Source organism: Chiloscyllium plagiosum, chromosome 36, assembly GCF_004010195.1.
Source record: "Chiloscyllium plagiosum isolate BGI_BamShark_2017 chromosome 36, ASM401019v2, whole genome shotgun sequence".
In the NCBI taxonomy this organism is placed as follows: Eukaryota; Metazoa; Chordata; class Chondrichthyes; order Orectolobiformes; family Hemiscylliidae; genus Chiloscyllium; species Chiloscyllium plagiosum.
This window is the reverse complement of record NC_057745.1, coordinates 32034959-32040607: the sequence shown is the minus strand read 5'-3', so window position 1 is coordinate 32040607 and position 5649 is coordinate 32034959. Positions and strand designations below refer to the sequence as shown.

General features: G+C 45.2%; 1 protein-coding gene across 1 annotated transcript in view; it reads left to right on the top strand.

Annotated features, from left to right (window-relative positions):
* The window catches only part of LOC122540857 (cell migration inducing hyaluronidase 1), a 289057-nt gene that overhangs the window by 187736 nt on the left and 95672 nt on the right, over positions 1-5649 (top strand). The window lies entirely within an intron of this gene.

The window sequence follows — 5649 nt, the reverse complement described above, 5'->3', positions numbered from 1 at the left end:
GCCTCCTTCACTGCCCTGTCTACCTGTGACTCCACTTTCAGAGAACCGTACACCTGAACATCAAGGTCCCACTGTTCAAATACAGGCTCTTCATCAGGAATGAGCCCCCCCCCCCTCAAGATGCCTGAAAGATAAAAGGGACATGAAAGGGCCTGGGAGGAGGTGAATTAAGGAAGCTGGTGAAAATCGACATGGTCCAAACTCATGGGATCATGGTAGCCTCCTTCGCTGTCCACTTCACCTCCAAGTTTGGTGTCATCTGCAAACTTACTAACAATACCTTGTATGTCCACATCCAAATCATTTATACAAATGACAAAAAGCAGTGGACCTAGCACCAATCCTTATGGCACACACTGGTCACAGGCCTCCACTCTGAAAAGCAATCCTCCACCACTACCCTGTGTCTTCTACCTTTCAACCAGTTCTGTATCCACATCCCTGTATACTATGAGATCTAACATTGCTAACCAGGCCCCAATGAGAACATTTTCAAATGCCTTACTGAAGTCCACATAGATCACATCCACTGCTCTGCCCTCATCAGTCCTCTTTGTTACTTCTTCAAAAGGCCTCATTCCTCTTCCCTCCCACACCATCAGTAGAGACCCTCGGCTTTTATCCACCAACAGTCACATCTAAAAGATTATTAGCAGCCATTTCTGCCACCTCAGCTTTTCACAGGGACCATTCCCCTGGGACACCTTGGTCACTCCTTCTTTACTTACATTATCCCTCCTCTCCCCCCCCACCACACACACAGCCGCACTTTCCCATGTGATCACAGAAGGTTTAACAGCTACCCATTTACCTCCCCTCTCCTCACTACCCAAGATCCCTTCCAGGTGAAGCAGTGATTTATCTGCACTTCATTCAATCCAGTCCAGTCCACTATATTTGCTGTATACAAAATGGTGTCCTCTACACTGGGGAGATGAAGCATAGACTGGGCGACCATTTTGTACAACACCTACGCTCTGTCCACAAAGGTGACCAAGCTTTCGGTTCCTACATTTCAACACACCACTGTGTTCTCACGCCAACATCTCTGTCTCAGGCTTGCTGCAGTGCTCCAGTGAAGCTCAGAGGAAGTTGGAAGAACAGCATCTCATTTAATGCTTGGGAACTCTATAGCCTTCAATATCAAGCTCAATAATTTTAGAAGACAGTGGGTACTGCAGATGCTGAAGGTCAGAGTCAAGATTAGAGTGGTGCTGGAAAAGCACAGCCGGTCAGGCAGCATTCGAGGAGCAGGAGAGTCGATGTTTCAGGCATGAGCCCTTCATCAGGAATCCTCCTCTGCTCCTCGGATGCTGCCTGACTGGCTGTGCAATTTCCTTCCAAATGTGTAATTGTTTATTTTTCTCACCCGTTAGTATCTGTAAAATAGACACTACAAAATAGTAGTTCTATTTTTTCTGAGTTCTAATGAGCAAGATTTTGTCTTCACCTGCAGCTTCTTTACCACATTCTGTTTTGATCATTTTGGGCCTTATTGCATTTAATTTTATTCTGACCCTTTCTAATACACTCCTACTTCTGCCTCTAATGTTAACTGTAGCTCCTTGTGTGCCTTTCTAACCTGATTTTAGAACTAAATTGTTGCTGATTTCCAGTTAAAGGAACATGTTTAAGTTTGTTCCAAGCAGCCGATTGTACTCTCAGTTTCAGATCAATCAGTTTTACTCACTTTTGGGTCCTTTGTATTTCTGTGTGAGTATTCTAGATCTCAATTTCAGGCACTCTTATCACTCACGGTTCCAAACATTCAACTTAATTATTTTTTGGCTAATGAGTTGTGTAATTGGAAATCCTGCCCTTCTGTCAGTTTCTAATTGATGTTTTAAACTGAATGATCTGTTGGACAATTACTGAGAAATAGCAACTGGCCTGCGATCTACTCAGCAAACCACTCATTGTCAGCATCAAGGATCCATCAGGTACTTATCAATTAATCCCTGCAAAAATCTCAGACTTTCTGACCCAAATCCTCAAGATCAGACAAGAAGCTGTCACTTACTTTAAGGGGGTTTTCCAATGCAACCTTTGGGTTGGGAGGCTTGCTGTCCAAAGCAAAGCAAACCACACAGGTAGCAACACTGACACCAAACCTTCTCTCACTGAAGTAACTGTCCTAGTCCACAGTTCAAAGCTTACTAGTCAAGCAGGTGAGAATTATGGGATGGGTAGGTGGGGGAGGTCTGGCCTTTGGGGGAATCAATGGTGATATCAGATCCAGGGAGGGGTCAAGATGCTATTAGGAGTCTCTATGAGCTGCGGGGAAATCAGGTCTATGAGAGGTCAGGGTGAGTTGGGGGGGGGGTGAGGTTATATCTGTGTGGTTTGGATTGGGGACTGGACATTTATTAGGTCTAGATGATGGGGGTTTGAAGGTCATCTGGTCCCCCTATCTGCTTGGACGTTGGTCAGATTTTAGGAAGGATAAGGAAGGTTAGAGTACTGGAGCCCACTCTGAATCCTGGCTACCTTAACAAGTTAGTAACTTCAAATGCACCAAAGTCCCTGACCTTTAATGCAAGTTTGTGGGTTCCAGACATTGGGCAATTCTGCCGAGTCAGCTGTCTTGGAATTTCCATGTGGTCCTAATGTACCTCAGTCTACGTTTCAGCAACAGTAATCTTCATGACTCTGAGCTGATCTGAAGTGGAACCTGTCGATATTAATTTCTCAAGCCCCACATTCATCAAAAGGGTCTCACTGAGCACTGCCTTTATTTTCACTCATTTCTGACTGTATTTTAATGATTTTCTGAAGCTGAACACTAAAGTTACTTGGAAAAAGAAATGGAAGATTTGCATTTATACACTTTAACTATTTGAGGATGATGAAACTGATGAAGCACCTTTTCAAATGTAGTCACTATCGTAATGTGGGAAACATAGCAACCAATTTGCATACAGCAAGATTCTACGAACAGAAATGTAACAATAATCTGATAATGGTGGCGACTGAAGGATAAATATTGACCAAAACACTAGAGATGACTCTCCTGTTCTTCTCCAAAGTTAAAAATCACACAAGTCCAGGTTATAGTCCAACAGGTTTATTTGGAAGCACTAGTTTTCGGAGCCCTGCTCCTCCATCAGGTGGCTGTGGAGTACAAGATCGTAAGACCTTGTCTTACACAAGTATAGGTCTTACGTAAGATCTACACAACCCTCTCTCAGGCGAAAGTGGGTACTGCAGATGCTGGAGATTACAGTCAAGATTAGAGTACAACAGGTCTGGCAGCATCCGAGGAGCAGGAAAATCAACATTTCCAAGGCCCCAAAGGAACCTTCTAAGTATCGCCTGCACTTCCACACCCTTCATTTACTGCATCTGCTGCTACCGATGTGGTCTCCTCTACATTGGGGAGACTGGACGCCTACTTGCAGAGTGTTTCAGAGAACATCTCCAGGACACCCGCACCAATCAACCCCACCGCTCTGTAGCTGAACATTTCAACTCCCCCTCCTGCTCTGCAGGTCCTGGGCCTCCTCCACCGCCACTCCCTTACCACTGGACGCCTGGAGGAAGAACGCCTCACCTTCCGCCTCGGGACCCTCCAACCCCAGGGCATCAATATGGACTTCACCAGTTTCCTCATCTCCCCTCCCCCCACCTTACCCCAGTTCCAACCCCAGATACCTTCCCCCAGCCCCATCCCCCTCCCATTTATCTCTCCATCCCCGAGGCTCTCTACCTCATTCCTGATTAAGGGCTTTTGCTCGAAACATTGATTTTCCTGCTCCTCGGATGCTGCCTGACCTGCTGTGCCTTTCCAGCACAGCCCTCTCTCCCTGTCTTGCACTGGGAGAGTCAGTCTACATTGAAGTAATGCTGAAGGATGCTCATACAAAGCACCATGCCCTGGCAGATTGCCCTGCACTTGCTGGTGGTGGATGGAAGAGGTCCTTCATTAAAAAGCCACAAGTCCAATGGAGGGCCCCTTAAGGTTTTACATCCTCCAGTTTCTTCACTCCATGAGCACTCAAACCCCAGGCCCTCACCACCCTCATCCCCGTCATGTCAGCCAGTGAGCCTGGCACCTGGCACTCCTTGCAATCTCTGCTCAAAATCGATCTAACAATGTACACCTCTGTCCTGACACGCTGCACAGCTGCAAACCTCTGATTGGCCAGCAAATCTTTAAAGTGGGACTGTCTGATCCAGCACACGAGACGTTCTGTCTCTAGCAATGCCAGTCAGTGGCATGGGAGCAGCTGTGTCCCCCTTTTTATTCGATGTAGGGGAGGTGGCAGGGCTGGGTTGCAGTGTCTGGATTGGAAATGCAATCATATACAAACGTTTTTCCTAGTCTGCTCAATTCATGTGCCCTCTACCATGAGGTGTGCACACAACGTTGACAGACAGATGGTTGCATATGTTCGTTTGGCATTTCCACAATTGAGGCGGATGCTGTATGCGGTTGGGCCAAAGGGTGAGGGTAATGACAGTTGAGGGTGAGAGGGCTTAACAACTATGACAGAACTGGGCCAATGTCCTAATGACCAGAGCTGGGTCTTCTAACCCGCCAGCTGTAGCTGCAGCTCCTACCTCATGTCTGAATCAGGAGGCAGTGACCATGACTTCTGCCCACACCTGCCTATGGGAGACTAAAATTCCCAAATAGGAAACTTGGGAAATTGAGAACACAGCGTCAGGAAGCGGCCTGACTCACATTTCCAAAACTGAAGATGACTGTTTGGTAAAGCATTAGAAAAACCACATAGAATATGTAAGACATTCCACACATAATGATTGATAAACTTGTGGTATTGTCCATGGGAAGTTAAGACCTGTGCAGATCAATTAACAGTTTTAGCTTAATAGACCACAAAGATAATAATAACCTGGATGTAGGTTTGCTCACAGAGCTGGAAGGTTCATTTTCAGATGTTTCGCCACCATACTAGGTAACATCTTCAGTGAGCCTCTGGCTGAAGCTTCATTCAAAGGCTCACTGAAGATGTTACTTAGTATGGTGGCGAAACGTCTGAAAACAAACTTTCCAGCTCAGCAAGTAAACCTACATCCAGAACCTCAACCTGAGCTACAAATCTTCTCAAAACTCGCTAATAACAATAACCTCTTCAAGCCCTTCAGAAACAGAGCTACAAAGGGAGTAATATCAGAATTAAGACCAAAACAGAATAAACCCGAAAATGTAAGTTAAAACAAATAAATTAATAGTCTTCACTTCACACAGGCAGTGTCTTTGCAACTGATTCTTCTCTGATGTGCGACTGAAAGTTAATCTGATTGATACTACCACAGTCTCCTTTTTCTCAAAGTTTCCTAGTCATTTGAGATAGCTTTGGCAAATAGAATTAAGGAAAATCCAAAGGGTTTTTACAAATATATTAAAGACAAAAGGGTAACTAGGAAGAGAATAGGCCCCTCAAAGATCAGCAAGATGGCCTTTGTGTGGAGCCACAGAAAATGGGGGAGATACTAAATTAATATTTTGCATCAGTATTTACTGTGGAAAAGGATATGGAAGATATAGACTGTAGGGAAATAGATGGTGACATCTTGCAAAATGTCCAGATTACAGAGGAGGAAGTGCTGGATGTCTTGAAACACATAAGGGTGGATAAAACCCCAGGACATGATCAGGTGTACCCGAGAATTCTGTGGGAAGCT